The sequence below is a fragment of the Macadamia integrifolia genome, chromosome 8, assembly GCF_013358625.1.
Source record: "Macadamia integrifolia cultivar HAES 741 chromosome 8, SCU_Mint_v3, whole genome shotgun sequence".
NCBI lineage: Eukaryota > Viridiplantae > Streptophyta > Magnoliopsida > Proteales > Proteaceae > Macadamia > Macadamia integrifolia.
In genome coordinates this window covers 6,950,287-6,961,414 of record NC_056564.1, presented here as the reverse complement: position 1 = coordinate 6,961,414, position 11,128 = coordinate 6,950,287, and the positions used below count along the sequence as shown (strand labels likewise).

The window sequence follows — 11,128 nt, the reverse complement described above, 5'->3', positions numbered from 1 at the left end:
AGTTACTCATGAAAAGAAAAGGTGTCAACATAATTTCTCCCACCCTCTTCTCTTAACCTACGGCACCCTATGATCAGATTGGAGAAAAGTACTTCAGGCCTTCAATATAGAGATACCAGGTGAGAGTTAATAATGACATTCACTCTTTCCAGAGTAACTTTAAATCACCATAGATGAAGAGATTCTATTTTCACCGTAGGTTAATTCTCCACGAGGCTATTGCCAAACTTCTGTAAAAACCACGGTCGAACCCTGCTTTAGTGGGCCTCTAGAGGTTTTCTATTATAGCAATTGCAATAAGTGGCCTTTTAACTGAAATGAAATGCAGAAATGGCTACCCAGCCCACCAGTCATGGACTGTTCAACTAATCGTTGGGCACTAATGGGCCTTCCAGCCCAATGGATCAACCAAAATCCAGTATGCATTGTTGATCCAATCGCACGGACCCCTAAACCTTTCCCGTGGTTGGTAAGTAACTGGTCTATCATATTTCACTTCTCTTCTAGGCAAATCGGGCCTAAAGCTTTGAGAAATTGCTGGGGGATTTTTTTTTTGGAAACTTCATTTTAGCCCCCCTCAAAACGAATCGGATCTTTTCCAGTGCCATTGGAGTCTCAGTACGCATCCAACTACTAGGAGGACAATAACAACAAACATAACCTTTGGATGCACGCTGGACCTCCAGTGGCCTAAATCCCACTCAAAACACAGGGATAATGGTTAAATTTTTAATAATAAAAAAAAAATTAAATGTTGAATACATGATGAATTATATGATTGTGATTGAACTCATAATTCAACATTAAAAATTTTAAGATTTAATTTTTACGATAGAATCCTTTAAAACATGGCCCTGGAATTTTCAAAAGTTTTTTTAAACAATTTCAACCCAAGTATGTTAGGTTAGTGGGGTCTGTGGAGCAGAACCCCACACCTTCCCAACATTATAGGTACAAGACAGAAGGATTATGAAAGGTAAGACACAATTCATGGATGTATGTCCATACTTCCTTATCTTGGTATTCCAGCAGGCCCTCATTATCTTTACAAGGAGGCCCATTTACAAACAATCCTTTCCCTTTAAGATGTCATTGTTACTTCATCTTCAACTGGTTGTGAAGCTTCATGCCTCCATGGTTCCAGTTTGTAGGAAACCAAGGAGACAAGGACTGTCATGTATGTTTTTTGTGGGGTTTGGAAACAGGCAGCCTCGTCATTTTTCGGGTGGGCTTGGGCTTGTGTTTGAAAGTTTAGCTAAGTCCTAGCCTGGGCCCATGTCTGCTGCAATCCCAGTTTTGACCCATAACCTATTAGTGTGGTACCTATGTTATTTAAACTTCAGTCTATCAAATTAATCAGTCTACCAAATTATCTTTTTGGTAATTCAAAAAGGGGTGCTCCACGGTAGTGATCATAGCCTCCAGGCCAAAACCTCCATATGGCAAGCAACGCTTTCACAGGACCAACAAGCAATAGTGGGGCGTGCTGATTCGAACAATGATGGGGCAAGGACCCTTTTACCTCCACCCACTCTTTTTTTTTTTTAGTAGTAAGTAATAGCATAGTAGAGTACTAGAGTTGTGATAAGAGTGGCTTAAGTGGACTCCCTTGCCGGCCCCTTATGGGCCTCTGGATCCTTGTTTGACCCCGGTGTGGGGCCTAACACCAAAAAGGAAGAAAAGAAAAAATAGCACTAGAAATGAATGGGCCGTAATTATGATTTTAATTATAGAAGTGCCTTTGTAATGTTGAAAATGGGAAAGTCTATTTCACACATCATTCTTCAAGCAAGGTGAAGAGAGAATCTCTTCATCCACCATTTTTTTGTGATTGTATGTAAAGCTATAAATTTTGTCTGATATAACCGAGCCCACCAAAGTCCACCCTGAGGTCGACAAGATTAGGGCTGGGCTTTTTCAACGATAATGGTGGGTGAAGAGATTCCATGGAAAAAGAAAAATCTTCCCCATTTCAGTTCTCATCCAAAGCCGACAAAGTGAATCTCTCTCTCTCTCCTTCCTTTAGAAAAATCACTTCTTTGCTTAAACCCTGAACCGAAAAGGTAGAAATTTATTTCCAAGATTTTAGAGCCAAACTAAAGGGAAGGTACAGTAATTAATAATTAATGACAGCTTGATCTCAGTTTCTACCAAAAACGGGATGTGTGGAGAGGGCGCCTAATCATTTCCCTTTATATTAACGTCAATTTAGAGGATAAAGGTATAAATGAATGCACCTCACCTCTTTTTAGAAACAAAGACCAAAGATTTTTTTGAAATTTTAAATCTAAATTCTCCCTCCCTCCCTCTTTAACATTTCAATATCTAATCCCAACAGTAGAAAGATACTTATTTAATCATCATGTTCCCAACTCCTTGCCATCATAAGCTCTTCATTCTATCATCTATCTGACCCACACCAATGGATCTTGTTTGGTATTTACTAATACAATCCAATTAAGATTTACTTTTCAATACAATAACTTTAATTGAAAAAGAAAAAAAAATTCATAGGAAACAAATTTTTTTAACACATTTATACTTTTTAATATGAACTAATTGTTTGATAGATTGACCATTGGATTCACTTAGAAGTAAAATTTTTGCTTCTCCAAAAAGGCCTTGATGCAATATGATAATGATATGTGCATACTTTTTTTTTTTTAATTGAAGCAGGCACCTTGCTCCCACTTTATAAGGTTATAATTAGGGATGTAAATGGATCTGATACAAATCGAATTCAAATCGAATCTGAACATTATTGATCCGATATGGATATAGATCAAATTTGGATTTTCGACTATCTATTTATTTTCTGACCCAGACCTTCCTTCCCCTAATGAAGACAATTTGCTATCTATCCATCTTTCTAAGTTGTCTTAGTTCTTTTCCTCATTCTCTATAACCTCTTTAAACTTCAAGAACCTTAGAATCATTAATTGATTATCTAGTTGGATCAGATAAATTTTTTTCAGAGATGCCCTTTGACCGAATATGGATACCCCTATATGGAAACAAATACGGATATGCATTTGAATTTAGATTTTGACTATTCATTTACATCTACTCTAACTATAATGAAAAGATAATTGGAAGTAAAAGACCCAATTAGATTAAGCAAAAATCGCAAAGGATTGAATCCATATAAATTATTCCACCCAAAAAAGAAATTCCATGTAAATTAAGATCCAATTCCACATTAGTGAAGAGGGACATGAATAAGTCCACCACTAATAGTGATCTCTTGCAATTATTTTGAGACATGGTGTTCTTGGAAGGCCCACCTAAGAATGTTTATTTTGGACAACACAAATATCTATCACGTGGTAGGTTTGATGAATGAGAATAATAGTATGTAGATAAATAGAAACAAGTTTCAATGTTGTTTGTCAACATTATACTCTAGAAAGGTAAGGCCTTCCTAAAAATAAAAATAAAAAAATCAAAATACAAGGAGTGATAAGATTATTAGAGAACAAGTGATAGGGCTTTTTTCATAATCGCTTCAATTGAACCTTTCCTATTCAATCTATTTCAAAGGAACAAAACCGCGTGCAATGATTTGTTTTATGTTTTGGATTTTAAGTGTATTCCGCTTCCAATTGACTGTGATAAAATGATTAATCTCACGCCATGGACCTACCACTAATTTATCTTTCTTCAAATTGAAGGAAAGAGACAAGTAATGAATACTACATCTGCTTTGGACCTTTGGTGGGATTAAATTAAAATAGGAGAATTTGATGGAGGGGGATATGGATCTCTCCAGCGCATCCTCACCAGCGTGGGGTGCTGAAGAAACACCAGTGAGGAGAGAGATATTGAAAGGAAGAGAGAAAACATGATGAGAGAGAGAGAGAGAGAGAGATGTCAAGATTCTTTTTTGGAGGATAGAGATGAAAAATTCACTATTCTCACGTCTATTATATTTATAATATGTGAAAGATCCTCTAAACTGAACATGGAGCCATGGAGGATACATTTGCATCCTCCCTCTTTCTCTATTTCTTACATGAAATGACCACTTTACTAGTCATTTATGAAATCATTTTGTCGCTTTTCATAATGTATTCTTACTAATGCAGAATTGCTTCAAGAATTCTCTCTCTTCACCCAAAATAATAATAATAATAATAATAATATGGATGGAATGATTTCTGCATGCCAATGGAAAGAATTCTTCATATAATCCCAACTCTTTCTACCATGGTCTAAAGGAACATCAGAAATGGATGTAGCACATACATCCATGCACATTTAGCAAAGGAGAAGGTTTGCAACTTGATGACCGGTAATGTATGGAATACCAGCCTCCTTTCATTCCTCCCTGTAAATACTTAAATACTGTTAATACAATTTTGAATATTAATATCAGCTCCCAACAGGATCAAAGGTGGTGCAATATTTCAAAATCAAGATGCCTTACCACTAAATTAGCTGTTCAATTTTTAAATTATAGTGTTCCTACTAATTGTATTCAATCTTCCAACAGATGTTCATGCTTATCTCTTTGCTCACACTAATGGCGTTTCTTATGGAAACTCTATCTCCATCCAAAATTTAAGTTTTTCTTTTAGAAAGTTTTCCATGGAGGTATCCTGACACTGAATGTATTGGAAAAGTAGATGCTTTTAAAGATTACCTACGTCTTATGCCACAAATAACATGAAACCCTCCGACACACCTTCCTATCCTGCGATTTTACCAAAAGAATTTGGGCGGCTAGCCCTCTGGGCCTTCATATTGACGCCCTTAATCTTAATGCTACTTCCTTTCAGCAGTTAATTTTGTATTTTTTTAACTCAACTTTCATTCCGCGTGATACTCTTGAGTATTTCTTCTGAGCTTTTATAATTTTATGTTGGGACCAGATTATTTTCAACTAGGAAAAACCAAACCCCTAAACATACTTGAACCTGCACTAAAATGGATCTACTATATTTCCACTTCAAAATTTCACTCCTCGACGAGGCAGGTACTTACCCATACACTTAACTCCCTTACTAATGTCGATCCTGAATTTGCTATTCTAATCTGTGCTTTATCGACCAATACCTTCTCATCTATTGTCAGTTGGGCTGTGGGAATTCTGCATAAAGGAGTAAGCCATATACTAATGACACCATCTCTTGACAGGAAACATGTATGAAGGAGGCGTCAGAGCTCTCTTATATGGAGCAAAGCTTGCCATGGATCCGGGGGTGGGCAGTGTTATCAATTCGGCCGAATAATTCGCGTTTTTCCGAATTTTATCAAAAATTCGGATCGAATCCGAATTAAAAATAAAATTCTTTAAAATTCGCGATTTTTTCAAAAGTGAATATAAATCGCGAATAATTCAGACCGAATCCGAATTAAACCGAATTATTCTGTCCATTTAAACATTATTTTAAAAAAAAAACCAAAAAAAATAAAAATAAAAATAAAAAAACAATTAAAAAAAAAAAACCCAATAAGCTTTTTTGACCGCTTTTTTAACCGAATCCTTAAATTAATCATCCGAATTATTCCGAATAATTCTCCGTCCGAATAATTCCCGAATCCGAATTTGCTAACTATGGGGGTGGGTGGACAGTCAACGACAACTGGACTAATTCTGAAGTGATTTAAAAGCTATATTTTGAAATTGTAACACCCTAATCTAATATTTATATCTCTACTTATGAACAGGCAAAATGAAAGAGCAGAGGAAGCTAATGCTAGCATGGTTGGCAACAGTGGAGTGTCAAGAAGGCAGAAGTCACCCCATCTGCTCCTGTTTAGTATGCCAATATCATTGAGGAACTCATCAGGAAGTGTGGACAAAGAGGTAAACTTAATTATAAGACTAAGTATAGGAGAATAGAGAAAAAGGGGTGCAACACGAGGACTTCTCAGTGGGTTACCCATCCTAGTATTACTCTCACCCAAGCACACTTAATTACAAAGTTTTAATGGGATCCAGTGCATTGGTGTTGGTATGATCACATCCAAACCGGTAAATCTAAACCGGCCAGCCGAATGGATGGGTAGAATGCACTTTTCTATGTTTTTTATACTCTGTGGAAATCGTGGTACCATATTCCTAATGATAGCTACTACGGCAGCTCATGGATGCGCCACCCACACCATATCTCACCATATTATTATACTCCCAATTTCAACAAATCAATAAATTATTATGAGAAAGGGAAATTAAAATCTTGGTGTCCAATATTCCAATATAAATTGTCAAAACTCAAGATTTAATTAGTGTTTGTTATCATAAAGGATATCCAAGTGACTAACGGATTCTTTTTCCTTCAAAACTTAATTAGTTGGCAAACCAAAAGGGTTTCACATGCGTTAGTCATTATACCCAACTACTTATTCCAAATTATATGGTTTTAAAATTTGGATTGGATTCTATCGAATCATCTAATTTATTTTAATTCTTTGTTTATTAAGTATGATCAAGTCATGTGAAGTCCAAGTGAGTTTGGTTGATTCCAAAATGATTTGAATCAAAATTGATAGAGACTGATATCATATATTATTTCGAAACTTTTTTAGTCTTTTTTACTTAAAATGTAGTATTTTAGGGAATGGAAATATACTACTAGTCGGTGTAATGTAAAAGGTTTCTCTTGAATTCACATAAATATTAATACGAAAAAAAAACTTTACCGGTCTGTCATAGAAAACACCTAGATGTAATCCTAATTTTCAATGGTTTGTGAAAAGACGCTTTTGCCATCCCCTCATCATCGGAAAACATAAGCTATGTCTAAACGTTCCCTACACTAGAGTGCTAGGATTCCCCCTCTTGATAGGTTAGATGCAACAGAGATTTTGTGAATGATGAATGCATGGGAAGATATAAGGCTTAAAAAATGGCAAAACTAGATGTACAATCCATAAATCCCCTAGATGAGTCAACCAGAAAAGATTTTATGATTAGCTAATAACAAGGCTTTTAGAATTTTGACAATAAAAACCAAAAGAATGAAAAAGAAATAATAATAAAATTTTAAAAAATAAAAAAACGATTTTTTTAATGAAGATGACAATTGTGATGTACCATGAAGCTTGATAAGTTAATGTTGTTAATTAAGGGACCTCTAATTTATTGGATAAGATAAAATCACAATCTAATCCTTCCACATGGGAATGTGCCTCAAATCAAAAGCCTCAATTAAAGAGAAATCTAATTGATCCATTTAATCTCAATTACCGTGCCACGTTGCTTTGAATTTCAACTGCTTTCTATAAACATTCTTTAAAATTTGGTTCCATTATTTGTTATGTACAAGAAGGGATTTTTCCTTTTTATTAAACATTACTCGACCACCCCATAATGCCATGGCATAGCTGGACGTTCAATACAAAAATCAATTAACTAATCTACAACTTTGCATGTTTGTGCCTACATATTAAATAGAAATTATAGAATGTTCAAATCTGTAGCTACTAAAAAATGATTCTTTTGACCAAAATACAATAATACTAATTAAGGAATGTGTTGTAGTTCCCTAAAGCCATATATTTATTTTATCATATATAATTATAGGAAAAGTGTCTCTGAGTAGTCGGCGGCGTCGCACATGTCCTCTCACAAATATTTTTTAGGGAAAAAGATCTATGCTTGGTTGCGTGCAGTTTGCACGTAGACACAGGGACTTGACGAAATGACCTCCCTATAGCCTTGAAATAAGAAATCTCACTCCATTGAGACCGTTGCACATGCTTCATCGACATCGTGTTTGTGCAAAGGCCATACATCTTGGCAGCAAGAGGAGGGGTGGGAAAGGAAGCTGAATAGATATAGAAGGACCCTCTAAATAAGGCTACTTGTATGGACAAAATATATGCCATGTGGTAGATTGGGTGGAACCCAAATCTTCTAGACAGGTAGACTTTAAGGTCCCTATAGGCTTATATACCAATTCTACCAATGTGGCAACATAGAAATTTGGCATTCCGTGACTACCAAGACAATGCACATAATGTATGAACTACAAGAGTGTGCATGGCAGGATCCAACTCTTTTGTGGTGTGACACGATGTGTGATGAACATCTGATTGTCGAAAGCACCTAGGCACGCACCCAAGGACTCTCAATCAATGGATGTGTACCGCACACTGTGCCACGCCATAGAGGGAACCCACGTGTGTATGCCAATACCTAAGGGCATATATGACTGAAATATACTTTCAAATTTAACACATATTCGATTGTGCCCATCTATCTAATGTGAACTTGCCCCATCATCCTTCCATATGGCACACAATTAGAGTGATCACATAGAAAACCTTCTTACTTGGGTCATCTGAAAAAACTTTTGCGTATCATAGCCAAATTGCTCACGAAGTTGTCAATGCAAAGATTTGGCTCCAATTCACATCTAGAGTAAGGAGGCAACGTATACATTTTTTTTTAACGACAAATATTCAGGCCTCCGCCTTACTAGTCTCGCAAGCTCATTATGAATCCATAACCATATGAATTAGCATATACCGGAATTAAATAAGAATCATTCAACATTCACTGAAAATAGTGAAAAACACTAAACAGCCCGTGTGAGTGATATCAAAGTATAATAAGATTCGAATTTAAAATCACATGCTTCACGAAGATACCTTACCAATCCCGCTACTCCTTTGGGGTCAGTATCTATATATACATATATATATATATATATATATGTACATATACAAAAATCATCAATGATGAGATAGTAAACGATAATGAAAATCCAACTATTGAGATACATGTCAAGACCCTTTCAACCATTGAATCTTCACTATCACTCACCGCTTAGTGCACATGAATTGAATCCTACAGACATCCCTTTGCCACCAGAAAAATATCCACGCATCCACATCGGTCGTCAATCTTATTCCTCAATAATTCCGACTTTTAACTCCCTAGTCCTGAGCCAAACCGTCCCTGTCTCTTTCCGTTTACCAGAAAAAAATAATAATAATTGCTTTGAAATGTTATCACTTTACAGCTTAGACAACAGAATAATTGACACGTGGATGTAATAGAAACTGTTGGCTTTGCCTGCTTCTGCCATACACAAAAACTTGGACCAAGTTATAAGGTCTTGTTTACAGTGACCCTGTGGGCCACGTATGATTCAAATCTTCTTTGTCCCATATGGGCCCCATAGGTTGTGGTGGGGACTCTTTTGGGACATCGATGATTTGGGTTTGTGGAACAAGCAAGTGTAATGGAGTAGGAATCGCTGGTGAGAGTGTTAATCCAAAGAAACTCGGAGCCGTTGGTGGGGCCCTTCCTCGTGAAATCCGTCTCAGTAGGGGGCCATTTGCCTCTTTCTATTCTTTACTTCTCCTACCATTTATAAGGAAGAGAAGAAGATAATTGATTTATCCTAACTTTACTTTATTGCCTATGAAATATGATATTTCTTACAAAGGCCCTTCTGCTTCACAACTTTTACAATAAGCCCCTAAAACCATTATAATGAAATGGGGAAAAAAACATTGCCTAATCCCGTGGCTCTGTACTCCAACACAAAGACGAGTGAGATCTCTTCACCGTCTTTGAAATAAAAATTTTCATTTGTGATGAAATTCATAAACATAATTTCATTGGCTTTTTGCTGACCCAAAAGCCCCACAACGAGACAATGATCTCTTGAGTATAGTTCAGTACTTTCAAAGCTATATTTGTCATTTGGCAAACTTCAACTCGATTGATACTTGACATGTAAACATGGAGTTAATGAAAGCTATAGTCTAAGAGGGACTCTCCATGCATGGATGATTTAGATAATTTTGGTAGTTTTCTACAATGTTTTGTATTTCCGCGTATAAGAATCCATTGACTATTTGCTTAAAATAGGATGTTAATGAGCTACTTTGTGTATAGTTATGAATCAATTATTATGAGGACTTATTCAATAGACAAAAAGAAGAGGAACCAATAATATCATGATTCATAAACCCAAGTAGCATGAAGTTCCATGAACTCTTGATGTGATACATTTCTATCAAAATCAAATGAATGAACCTGAACCTGAACCTGAACCTGGTAGATAGAGTTCAAGTCTCCCAACCTTTCTATCTGATGCTTTTCTCCCAACCTTTCTATCAAAATCAAAAGACTGAACCTGAACTTGGTAGATACATTTCTATCAGATAGTTTTCTCCCAACCCTATTTTACAACTTCATTAATTTTGTTTTAGTTGAAACCTGACATATGAATAAGAGATCTTCAGATCTATTATTAAATTTGAGCTCCAACATATATCTCAAGTTGTAGATATTTATGCTAGCCTGGACAAACACTCTCTATTATTTATTTTTGTTGGTCTTCCCAAAAACTTTAGTTTTAATTGCTATAAATAAACATGATTAATTTTTCCACTAATTACAAATTACGAGTTATAATTGAACCGTTCCTAAAAATATATCTTATCCTTTAACTAATACTATATATATCATTAATATTAGTTCAATTAATTTCTCTATTTTAATTCTCAAGACTAATAACAAATTAGCTTTAAATTAAGAGAAAAAGAAGGTTCTTAGTCATGTGGCCTTTGCATCAACTCACAAAAGATGGCGAAATGATGCCCCAATCTTTATGAACTCCACAGCCTTTGCATCAACTCACAAAAGATGGTGAAATGATACCCCAATCTTTATGAACTCCACAAAACCCACTCGTTATTGATGCTCATGTATACCCCCTCTTAGGTTCTCACATTGACGCAAAAGTTACACGACAGAAGAGCTTTCATTACTCCTTAAATTAAATATCAATAGCCCAACCATTACTCGAAGACCAATGGCTTTTCATTGATGTCTCTAACTTAAAAAAAAAAAATTACTAATTATCTTATTTATTTGTGTGTGTCTAGCCAGCGTTGTTCCAACTATGGAGTTTAGCTACATAAATTCCTTTTCCTTCAATCAATTGTACTCAAAGTTTTATTAATTATTATTGATCCCAATCTATTCATATCTTCCTTCGTCACTTCTCTTAGAGTCATAAATATGTAACAAAACATAGATATCATGGGTTTATGCAAGAATATTAGAACTTTTGGGGACTTAAAACTAATAAAAGGAGATGACTATGGTATTTGCTGATATGTCTCTCTTTCCTTTTCCAAATTAAAGCAAAAAATACGTACA

At 35.5% G+C, this 11,128-nt stretch overlaps 1 pseudogene; it reads right to left on the bottom strand.

The window, feature by feature from the left end:
* Positions 1-5,852: 5,852 nt before the first annotated feature.
* LOC122087774 lies at positions 5,853-5,971 on the bottom strand (annotated as a pseudogene).
* Between the last annotated feature and the right edge of the window lie 5,157 nt (positions 5,972-11,128).